This window comes from Lissotriton helveticus, chromosome 7, assembly GCF_964261635.1.
Source record: "Lissotriton helveticus chromosome 7, aLisHel1.1, whole genome shotgun sequence".
NCBI classification, from domain to species: Eukaryota; Metazoa; Chordata; class Amphibia; order Caudata; family Salamandridae; genus Lissotriton; species Lissotriton helveticus.
The window spans coordinates 136,319,563-136,331,741 of NC_136068.1; the positions used below are offsets into that span (position 1 = coordinate 136,319,563).

Consider the following 12,179-nt stretch of genomic DNA (forward strand, 5'->3'; position numbering starts at 1 on the left):
AAGTGATAAGGATCATGGAGCAAAAAGCCCATAGGGACAAGATCGGGTCCAGTGGTCCACTGCCCTTTTTTTGCCTATAGAAGACATGGTACAACTACTGCTTGGTGGTGTTTCCTGTTAGTCCTTGATTACTTTACTTGGTGATAGAGGAACTAGGCATAAACCTAAAATTAGATCACCAAGCTTCTTCTGTAATATGGCACTCAAATTTACGTCTCTGGGTACCACAATTAAATCATGTACGGTAACCCAGTTCTCAGTTTACATCCGATATAATCTATTCTTGACTTGGAGTGTACCTGCAGGAAATCTACTGTTCAGACCCCTTAAGCCATAAGGGTGAGTGATGTGAGTTGATTGGTTACTAAACCTAATAGATTGGGTGTTGTTCTTAGAACTGGCTGAGATGCGCCTACCTCAGAATAATCTGTTCACTCTGAGGGTAGAAGGCACAAATACTTTAGAGGAAACTTGAGATTCTCCAAAAACACACTGTGGATTCTTATTACCTTTCTTTCTGGGATTTGTGGCTTAAAGAGGGAACCCAGATTTAGTAGAGTAGTGTATTCCTTTTTAGTGTGCTTATGTCTTTTATAAATATTGAACAATCCTTGGCCTTGGCCCGAAATATCAATGGTTGTTGTAAATAATAACATTGTTTGGAAGCCGCTATTCGGATTTTTAGTGGGCCTTGCAATATATGGCATTAGAGATTGTCAGTCCTCCTATCAATCTACTGCCTCCAGATCATTCCCAAAATTGCTTATACACCAAACTGACAGACCCCTGTAAGATGCACATGCTTATTTACAGGTTTCCCTTGTACTCTTAACGGGTTGGACTTCACTTGCTACAGTGACATCCTTCTAGTATAGTTTGTAATTTATTCACCGCCCCAAGACAGAGCAGTCTTTGAGTGGTAAAAAAAATAAAAAGTGGAATAAAGTGTGCTGAAGCGTGTCATGAAATAGGAGCAGCATGGCAGCGACTGTTTTTAAATTAAAAAACAAAGTCAAGGACGTGGTGGCTGATACATGGAGGAACTTGAGGCGCAGCAGGGCTACGCTTCAGAGGAGATACACACAGGAAGAGGAAGGAAAGTCTTTGACCAAGAAGGAAGCAAATGAAACTGACAAAAAGCCAAACTAATAAAATCTGATATTAACCCATCTAGTTGCTACTTTTATTTCTGTATGTGGGGAATGGATATTGTTTTGTCTCAACAACAAATGACATACACAAGGAGCACATGATAAGCTAGATATGTGAAAAAAATAAGCAACCCACACGATTATCTATAATGTTTGGTCTATGGCTGCTGTCATAAGTCCACCTAGTGAATTTTTACGTTCAATTGCCACTTCAGGGCTTGTTGAACTAAAATGGACGTTCATTTTGTAGAGTCTCTTTTCTCACATGTCAGGGCCACAATTGTGTGTGACTGCAGGGCAGAACCCCCTCTTATCCTAAACACAAAAGTAAACCAAATTTGGGGTGAGAACAATAGAGGAGTGTGAAAACACATGCATGAACATAGGTTTGCTGTGTGGCCATGATGGAGCTACCACTGTGCATTTGGATAATTTGTTATTATATGGGGTTTCCCAATGTCCACTCCACTCGGGGAGCTGTCTTCAGTTTAAGAAAGCTATTTGTTGAACAATTTGTTTAATATCTTTGGAGGTACCAATCTGAACCAAGTATGTTGAACAGTGATTTGCCTTCCTTGTAGCATAGGTGGGAATACTGAACTAATTAAAGGCTTGACGAAGGCCGATGACTCGTAGGGGCATGGATGAAGGCCAAAAGATGTTGGTTAGATGAAAGTGAATGAATGATTCATTAAAATTCACCTGACCGCCACAATATACGGTTTTAATCCTATCTAGAGTGTCCCAATAAATACCTTTGAGGTATGTCCCAAGATATTCTTACCATAATTCTGGATCCTGCTATTATTCAGTTAAATGTATCTGAACTCCCGTCTAGCAGTTGAGATTGCCACCCACATTGTGGTGGGTAGGTCACCAATAAAGAAGCATGCCACAATAACAAGGGGGGGGGGGTGACCTATACATACCTTTTGGATACCTGCAGCTGGTTTAGAAGTGACAAAATTGCTCACTCCGTCTCTGACTCCCAGCACCTTTTGTGTGGTATACCTTAGTAAAATCTCACACATTCAGGTGCTTGTGTGTGAGATTCCTGAACAGTACTGCTTTGGTACTGGAATGCTTCATACCACAGCTTTGCTAATACTAAGCGCTATCAATACACATTGTTACTATTATCCTGTTTAATGATTCTCAGTGTATTACTACAAAAGGAGGATCAGCTCTTTTGATTTAGACGTCTGTCCTGCCGGTCAGCAGTGAACCCAACTCTTAGTCCTCTCTCCAGCATAATTGTGCTGCATTAAGTCAAAGACCCTAACTTAATGGATATGACCCATTTCAGGTGATCTTGGACCGCTTGTGTTGCCAAGATACCTCTGCTCCATGTTCTGGATGGATCCTTCTAATCATCCTACTGATTCAAGCCGCGTCCTGCCTTTTAGTAAGAGAAGGCAGGATGCAGCTTGAATCCGTAAACACGCGTTAACTGGTCACAGACTCCAACCGGCTGGTGGAGATCTAACATCCTGAAAGAAACTCATTAAGGTAACTTGGACTGATTGGCTTGGACCCCACCTCTGCAGAGACTTATTAGCATTCTGCATCTCTGCTACATACCTCCGCCCCCCCCCCCCCACACACTTGTCCTGAAGAAGACCCTTCTAAGACGCATCATACCCTGCGCTATAATTTGGGTCGAAACGTCGACTCATACAATATGTCTTTACACTGCCCATGTATATAAGGAAACAATTGAATTGACTGTGGGCCATATGTACAAAGTTGTCAAGACGAACCAGAATGTTCTCTCCCTGTTCACTGCACTGCATTTTTGTACTGTATATAGTGTGTTTTTCATATCCCCTATCACCACAAGTGACCACAGTCACTTGATTCCCTTTGTGCGTAACTAAATATGTATATTGCTTTAGCCTTCAATATTTGATTTGATCCTCAAATCTATAATTTGAAACTTATTTTCCGGTGTGTGTTACATTGTTCTTTTACCAAAAGACTTATGAATTGTGATTACAAGCCAATATTGTTTTGAATCTTAAAAGAAATTGACACACCCGACAGGACCGCTGTTTATTTTATTTAATCCTAATCCCAGGTCCTGGGGGACACCGGGCAAACCCATTGTTGTTTTCTAAGCTATGATATCTGGGCCCGAGCATTGGTCAGCCCAAGTTTCTTGTAAAACAACGAAAGAGTGTCGTGAAAAAGTGTATAAGCACTAGACAGAGTTACTGCGGAGCTGGTTCTTTGGGCAGAAACATGTTGACCCCACTTTAAGTGGAAACAACCAAGTCATTAACTGGTAAGTTTCCCACACATATTTTACTTATGTCAAACTGACCATTGAATAAATTTTTGTATGGTACAGTCTTTGACATTTTTAATTCACATTTCTTTTTGACACCTTTGCCACAAAGAACTAGCTCCGTAGTAATCTGGCGTTGTAGCACACCAGGGAGGCATTCGGCTTCTCCTGGTGGGCTCGATGATGAAGCATGTCACCACCCAGGGTGGTGAGTGAGGGCTTCCTGAAAAATCTCCGCTGATTTCCAACGTGATTCATTCAGGGGTATTTTTTCTATTTTTTCTACTCTGTGTCTAGTGCTTATACACTTTTTCACTACACTCTTTCGTTGTTTTACAAGATTGATCAGGGGGACCAAGAGTGCCCTTTACCCTCTCTCTCCTTTTGTTATTACCAGCCCAAGTTTCTGTCACAAACATATCAATGAGGTACATTAGTAAGAATTCACACAATACTGAAAAGTGCTTCACTGAGGATCTGCTATTCAAAAAGAGCAGTTGAACTGAGAGGAGTCCTTGTGACCCTTAACCTTAATGGTAGAAAGTACTGGTTTAATGGCCAATGACTGCTTCAAGTGAGGTGGTGAGCGCCCACTTCTATTGCGTGATTTGCCCAGTGGAGTAACAGGTTCCAGTAAGGTATTAGGGCACCAGGTGGCGCATTGCATGGTTTTACCAGGGAAATATAAGGCCAGAAGTGCTTCATGGAAATAGGTGAGTCTTTGGCCCAGGGCTGGAATAAAACGGCCAGGGGAATGGGTGCTGGGCACTACCGGCTGCTTTTTCAAGCCTGTCATGAAAGGGGCGTGGTCAGGGAAGTAGCGAGTGCCGCAAGCGGTCGGTGGAGTTGAGTGAAAGCAGGTAGGGAAAAGTAAAATGCAAACTGAGGTCCAGAGTCCTCTGACCTCAAGCACAGGCTCCCCTGTTCAGAATGACTACTGGCAAAAATAAAGTTTAATCCAAATTAAAAGGGAGTAAAAACACAAACTTATTAAAAGCAAGCTAAAAAGGGATGAGCCATTCACCCAAGGTGGTGCTACTGACGGAGTCAGGGCACTCCAATAATCGGCACCTCCGTGTTGTACAAGGAAATTAACTTGCACCAACCTTGTTGCAGCCGCGCAGATGCGCTCCCAGCTGCTTTTTCAAGGGAGGTGTGTTATCAGGAGAGTGGCGAGTGCTGCAAGCGGTCCGGTGGAGTTGAATAAAAACCGGTAGGGAAAAGTAAAATGCAAACCGAGTCCCAGCGACTTTGGCGTGAAGCACAGGCTCCCCTGTGTAGGAAGAGTACTGGCGAAAATAATGTTTAAGGCAAATTAAAAGGGAGTAAAAACACATAAACTGATTAAAAGCAAGCTAAACAAGTGATGACATGGAAGACAAGCCCGGGAGTTGTGCGCGTGACGCGCCCATCAAAGTGAAAGTGATCGCGGGCTGGAAGGGTGCCCGCGAGCGATGCACTTAATGAGCCATGACGGGAGCGCGTGTGTAACCGCAACTCTAGGCCACAGTGGTAGCATTTTCTGAAGCCCTTACTAAAAGTCTCGACAGACAGCGCGTGCGCTGGCTTAGGCGAGACCGAATGATAAATTAATAAAGGAATACGATCACAAAATGTGCTGGATTACACTGCATAGTTTTAATTTTGTTGCCGCACAATTTGGTCCTCCGCTGCTGCCGCATAATTAGAGTGGCCCTGGTCATAGTCATGCTTTGAATGCTTCACTCCTACATTGAGCCAAAGCTCACAAAGCCCCTCTCAATAGAGGCAGAACCATCCATTGAGTGAAGAAGACTCAAGTGGGTGTCTCCTGGATTGTTTATTGAGAAGAGTATAAATTAAATTTGCCATTTGGTTTTGGAGAATGGCTGATAGTCATATGGAAAGGACTACCAAAATGTAACAAATTCAGCTTAATTTCCTTTTTTTCCTAAACTTAACCACAGCAAACCACTTGTTGAGTTTTGATCCCAAGTGTCATTGAAGGCTCTCTTGGATTGACCTCCATAAGGTGTGAAATCTTTTTCATATGCTGTATGACTGTGAGTGGCTGGTCTTGGTTGTGGTGGATCATGCCATCAGGTACGCAGAAACAGTGACTCAGAGGAGCTTGACTGCATGGGTGGTAGCAAGAGCTCTCCTGGGCGGGAGAGCGTCCTAAGGTTGGATTTCCAAGGACGGTAATCTCAGACTGGGTAACCAACTTAAACTCTTCTTACATCGGAGAGATGTGGGAGCAAGTTTTTATTACATACCATTTCTCCACAGAATAACATCCACAAACTAATGGTTTGGTGAAGCGGTTTAATAAAACACTTAAGAGCATAATGGGAACTCTGTCAGAGAACCTTTGTAAGATCTCACTCATTGAATTAGGAATTGGAACTGAGGATCTTCCCATGACATGTCTCTTGTTTGTATACTGAGAGATTCTGCATTAAGAGGGTTAGTGTTCATTAATTTTGAGATTCTGTATTGACCTCTGGTTTGGGGAGCCTTAGTTGGAGAAGGGGTGAAATGGGACGCCAGTCTTCACAGAAGGATGTAGTGGATTTTGTGTTTGGCCTGAGTAAGTTGATTGAGCAATACGTGAGTCAAGCAATGGAAAACCTTTAGGTGTAATTCGAAGGCCCTCTGCGTTGACACCAGCAGCAGAGTTGGAGACCGAGCTATTTGGTCAAAATCTTATTGTTAGAACGGAGGCTACTGCAACCGATGGAGCCTATGGAGGTACATTGCTGACTAAACCTCTAACTTGGGCAGAAACTATGGACCTAGGCATGGAAAGTGGGGTGGTTAGATCAGGAGGTGAATCCTCTACCTCTGCCGAGATCGGCATCGCTAGTGGTTCGGCTTCTGTGGAAAGATTTTACTCTGTCGATGAAGATACGCAATCACAGTCACAGTCTCAGTCACAGTCTCAGCCATCAGATGAATCCACGGGTATTGACTCAGTCAGCAGCTCCCCCGCTAGGAAAACCTCACAGAAAAAACGCCTCTCTAAAAGGAAACCCTCCACTGCAAGTAGTACTACTGATCCTACTAAAAGGCTAGCTTGGGATTATTCTACCACTACCTTTTCGTTTATGGAGCAAGACAGTCCGGCAACACTGATTGGAGAACATGGCCCTACTCAATCCTCGCAGCCTCCTGTTACACTTGATCTTCTCTTTAACACTCTGAAATTAATGCAATCTGAGGCTAGAGGGGAGAGTAGGAGGGCAAGACAGGAATCAAGGAAGATACAGAATAAGCTTAGAACCATAAGTAAAAGACAAGATGAGATGGTGGAGAGAGTTGGACATGTCGAGGAAAGGACTAGTAAAGTGGAAGATGACTTGAGAGACTTGAAAACATATAAGGAAGAGCATCAAAAGGTGGCTGAGGATGTCAATTGGAAGTTGGAAGATTTTGAGAACAGGCAGCGTCGTAATAATATCAGACTGCTAGGCGTGGAGGAAGGTCTTGAAGGGGAGGACCCCAGATTGTTTGTGGTTAATTTGCTAAAGGGGGCTTTTCCAGAGTTATCTAGTTGGCAGTGGGAAACTGAAATTCAAAGGGCCCATCGCTTTCCCTTATTTCTTAAAAGGGGTCAGCCGCAGGCTGGTGCACAGGGTGGGCGTTCAAGGGCTCTATTAATATTTGTTGGGAATTTTCTCCTTAGGCAGCTGATTTTGGACAAAGCGAAGCCAGAGTCAAGACGCTCCTATAACAATGTCTCGTTCTTTGCAAGACCAGACTTTTGCCATGCCACAGTTGAGCGCAGATGGAGGTTGAGGCAACTGATACCACTTATTCAGGCTCTGGGCTCTGAAGCTTATTTGCTATACCCGGCAAAATTGAAAATTGTGACCAAGGGCCAATTTAAATTTTTCCTTTCAGAGATTAAGGCGAAGGCCTACATGGTGGAAGTTTTGGGATATAAGGAGAACAAATAATGGATTTAAATTTTGTATATGCCGGATTTGTTGGCTTAGCGGTGGGGAGGAGTAGCGGCTGCTGCTTCCCTAGGGTCCACATATAGGTCATTCGTGACCTATTTGCCTGTAGGGGGGGAGGGGGGAGGGGCAGTGTGGGGGGGCTCAGGGAGACGGGAGGGAGGAGGGGGAAGAGGGGGGGGGAAATGGCACACACCATACACAGTGAAATGTAGTTTGAGGCAGGTGCAGTTTTTGTACAAATGGAGGAAAAAGGAAGTGGTGGGGTTGGTTAAGAGTCGGAATTGGAATTGGAAGTTGGTGCTAATCTATGATGTTTTTTGATGACTTGTCGAATTTTGTCATTTAATGTCTGTTGCCTCAATGATCTCCAAAAAAGGCTACGAGTTTCTGCATTTTGTAAATCAGTGTCTCCTGATCTAATTTGTCTACAGGAAACTCATGTGGAGGGTGGAAAAGGGTTTTTGCTAGAACAGACTGGCTTTAAAGTCTTAGCTTATACTAAACAAGCCTCCAAAACCCGTGGGGTAGCGATTCTGGGGAGAGGAGTAGATTGTACAGTATTTAGGAATAAAGAAGATACCTGGGGTAGGTGGGCGATTACAGAAATAGGTTTCAGAGGTGCTAGGTTCACACTGGTTTCAATCTACGGTTCAACGTGTGATGACCCAGATATATTCCATTTTCTGGATCATGAACTCTCAACTTGGTCGGAGCCAATCGTTTGCTGCGGAGACTTTAATATTAGTCGACCGGCAAATATTGAGCTACAACTGAGCCATTCATATGTGGCGAGGAAGAAAAGGGTGCATAGGGCGATAGTAGATATGGCATCGCATAATGCTCTTTCAGATGTATGGGCCAATTTGCAGCCGCAGATAGATGGGGATACGTTTTTTTCTGCTCCTCACAATATAACAGTAAGATTGGATTATTTTTTAATTTCTAATGTTTTGATTTCTAACACGCAGATTAAGAAGTTACCCCGTTTGGTGTCTGACCATAACCCACTGTTATTGTCATTTAGTTTAAATGGGCTAGGTAGGAAACCATACAGATGGACATTCGAGCGAGCTCTGTTACAAGACGAGGGTTATTGTAAACACATGGAAAAATGGATTAGCGAGTTTTGGCTCAACAATATGGGGAGCACTAGTAGTGGTTTTATTTGGGATGCTTTTAAAGCAGGTGTCAGGGGAGAGACAATTAGTTTTTCAACATATAGACGGAAAAAAGAAAGAGAAATGATCGATCAGCAAGTTAACTCCCTTTTGAACGCTGAGGCTGAGTTAAGTAGATTAATCATGAGGGGGCTCCCGCTGGATCAACCATTGTTGGAGATTATGGTTTTAAGGGCGGAGATAGCGGAAAAATTACTAATAAGACAGCAGTTAGTTATTTAACAAAGAAGGAGCAGGCTTGTGAGTTCAGCGAGCGGGTTGGTCATATTCTTGCTGTTAGGTCCAGACAAAAAGTCAATGCAGGGGACATTAAAAATATAGTGGATGATTCAGGCAACTTGATCTCTGACTCTGCTGGAATAAGGAATGCATTTTGGAAGTTTTATACTGGACTATATGACAAAGAGACTGAGGTAGATATTGACAAAATTAGGGAATATTTAGGAAACATTCAACTTGGGAAACTAGATTCTGAGGAAAATACTATACTCGAGGCCACTATAACGCTCGAAGAAATGTCAATAGCTTTATTAGATCTCCCATCCTCTAAGGCTGCAGGTCCAGATTTGTTACCAATTGAATTTTACAAAACTTTTATATCAGTTCTTAGAGTGGAGCTACTGGACACACTAGTTCAAGCCCAGAGGGATATCTCAATTCCAAAATCTTGGGGTGAGACTGAAACTATAGTTATCTTGAAAAAAGGTAAACCCGCCATAAATCCTGGGTCATACAGACCTATTGCCTTAATGAATGCTGATGTAAAGCTCTATTCGAAAATTCTGGCTACAAGGCTGTCAGCTGTCATAGAAAAATTAGTTACCCCAGCTCAACACGGATTCATTCCGGGGAAAGGGACTGCAGAACACGTCAGGACTGTGATTACCTGTTTTGATGCCATGGAGGTCTCTGGCGGCCCTGTCGCGGCTTTATTTCTAGATGCCGAGAAGGCTTTCGACAGGGTCGCTTGGGAGTACTTGTGGGTGCTAATGAGTTCTATGGGGTTTGGTGATAATTTTATAAAAGCAATTCAGGTTCTTTATAGGGATCCAACAGCTAGAATTAAAATCAATCGTGAATTAACAACGGCAGTGCAGATTAAAAGAGGAACAAGGCAAGGTTGTCCTAGCTCTCCTCTCTTGTTCGCATTATATATGGATCCGTATTTACGCAAACTTGAACTTAATCCCGGTATCCCCCCCATGTGCGTAAATGAGATAGTACTTAAAGTAATGGCATACGCTGACGATGTCGCGATAATTACTCCTGATCCTGAAATGGCAATTGGCGAGATAGAACAAGAAGCCCTAAATTTTGGCAATATTTCTGGCTATAAGCTTAATAGAGCCAAAACACAGATTATTAAAAATATAGCAGCTCAATGTAATGATCCACGAGTGGTCCCTGCAGCAGTCTACCTTGGGGTTGAAATTTCCTCCAACTTAGGGACAGTAGTTGAGCGTAACATCTCGCCCTTATTAAAGAAAGTAAGCTCGGACTTGCTGAGGATAAATAATCTTAGGCTTACGTTAGTGGGCCGCACTAATATTATTAAAATGCTTATACTTCCTAAATTTCTTTACTTTTTTCGTACTATTCCTCCTTTGTTTGAGTCTGTTTGGTTTAACAAGCTTGAGGCAATTCTTAATAAATGTATTTGGTCGTACGGGAAGACAAGACGGGCATACAAGTTTATGACGTTGCCAAGGGATAGGGGAGGCTGGGGGGTTCCTGATTTTAGGTTTTTTACTGGGCATCGGTATTACAATATATTCAAGGTCTAATCGGAGCAAATGAAGGGGATCTGAAAGTTAAAGCTATCTCAACTAGGATTTATTCAATTGTTTTGGGCAAAGATTCAGCAAATGCTTTCTTAAACTGTACAGATTCATCATACTACAAACGTACACGTTTCAAGACAGTTGCCGCAGCTTATAATGTATGGTGTGCTGCTGCAAAAAATTGTGGACTAGGGAGATTTAACAGGTATACTAGAATGTATAGGAACAAATCCCTACCCCCTTTAATTTTTTCTGATACCATTATGGCAGACTGGAACAGTAAAGGTATTAAAAATATAGGAGATATGCTAAACTTAGATGGTAACATACTGCAATTTTCAGACCTGATGGCTAAATTTAATATAGCAAGATATAGTTTTTTTAAGTACTTGCAGACTAGGAGTTTTCTCTCTAAGAAAAAAGGAGGGGCAGGTGGATTTAATACAAATAACATTATGGAAGCAATAGCGCAAAGTGGGGTGTGCTCCATTCGGTATTTCTATGCCCAGTTGGCTGAGACGAAGAAGGATGATACTGACAGATTTGGTAATAAATGGGCTGGAAAATTAGGGTCTTCGAGTGAGTCTTTTCTGAAGTCCTTGCAGTTAGGTTGTTCAGCATTTTATTCTGCCCCATTACAATCGCAACACTTTAAAACGCTGTACCAACTTTATCATACTCCAGATCGCATAGCCCAGTGGGGTGCAACTACAGGGATTAATTGTTGGCGATGTAATGCTATTGCCGCAGATAGTATACATATGTTTGCGCTCTGTCCTAAATTAAGGCCCTTATTAAAAGGCATTGAGGATTTTATGGTCCATACACTTGCCGTAAATGTGACTTTAACACCGACAGTAATTATGTTAGGTGTCAGGGACTGTGAAGGCGACCATAGTGAATTTATATTCGTAGCAATGGCGGTTCTCAGGTTGTTGATTGCTAGAGTTTGGCTGAACCCCCTACCGCCAGGAATACAGCAGTGGATTGCTTTACTATTAGGGACATTTAACCTCGAAAAGGGTATATTTGGGAAAAAAGGTAAAAGGGTAAAAAGTTGGGGAAGGAAAATTTGGGAACCGGTACATCAATGGAAGGAAAGGTCAAATGCAAATGTAGACTGATGAATTATTAATTTGATTTATGGTCTTTTTTCCACCTTTATTCTTCTTTGTGTGTTGAAGATTATGTTTAGTACTATATTGTTTTTCTTGATAGTAACTTTGATTTATTATATGTATTAATTTTATTTGTATTCTGTGTTGTGTGTGTGCCAGAAAAAACCCTTCTGTTTTACAATAAAAATATAAAAAAAAAAAAAAAGGAAAACCTTTAGGCTAGCCCAGTGCTGATGAATGAATGTTACGACCAGAGAGCTACGCTGACTGGGTATCAGGAAGATCAAGGGCAGTTGGTGTTAAAACAAATTTGTCCTGGGGCTTTGGAGGACAAATGTTGTTGGCAATACAAAGTAGTTCAGAAGTTTTGAGGTAAGCTACATAGGGCCTTATTAGGAGTTTTGCTGTCTAAGGAGCGCCAGACTTGCGGGGGTGTGGCAGGTACGGTCCACCCAACTGCAGTCTGACCGCCCCATTTCACATGGGGTGGTCGGATCACCATTGCACCACCGCCATGGAACCGCCATTCCCTACGGTGGCACAGCGGTCAGGGCCTCCGTGATAATATGCTGGTGGTGCTGCTGCGGCACCGCCATGCTTATTACAAGTTTCAGGATCACCAGCGGTGTCATGAGGTTTTCCTCCATGTAAAGGCTGGTGGTCCTGAAACAAATGTGGCCCTACAGGACCCCCTGTTACTCATTTGCATGGGGATGCATGCGG

At 42.7% G+C, this 12,179-nt stretch overlaps 1 long non-coding RNA gene across 1 annotated transcript in view; it reads right to left on the bottom strand.

The window, feature by feature from the left end:
- The window catches only part of LOC144766664 (uncharacterized), a 183,837-nt gene that overhangs the window by 141,137 nt on the left and 30,521 nt on the right, over positions 1-12,179 (bottom strand). The gene's annotated exons all lie outside the window — the stretch shown is intronic.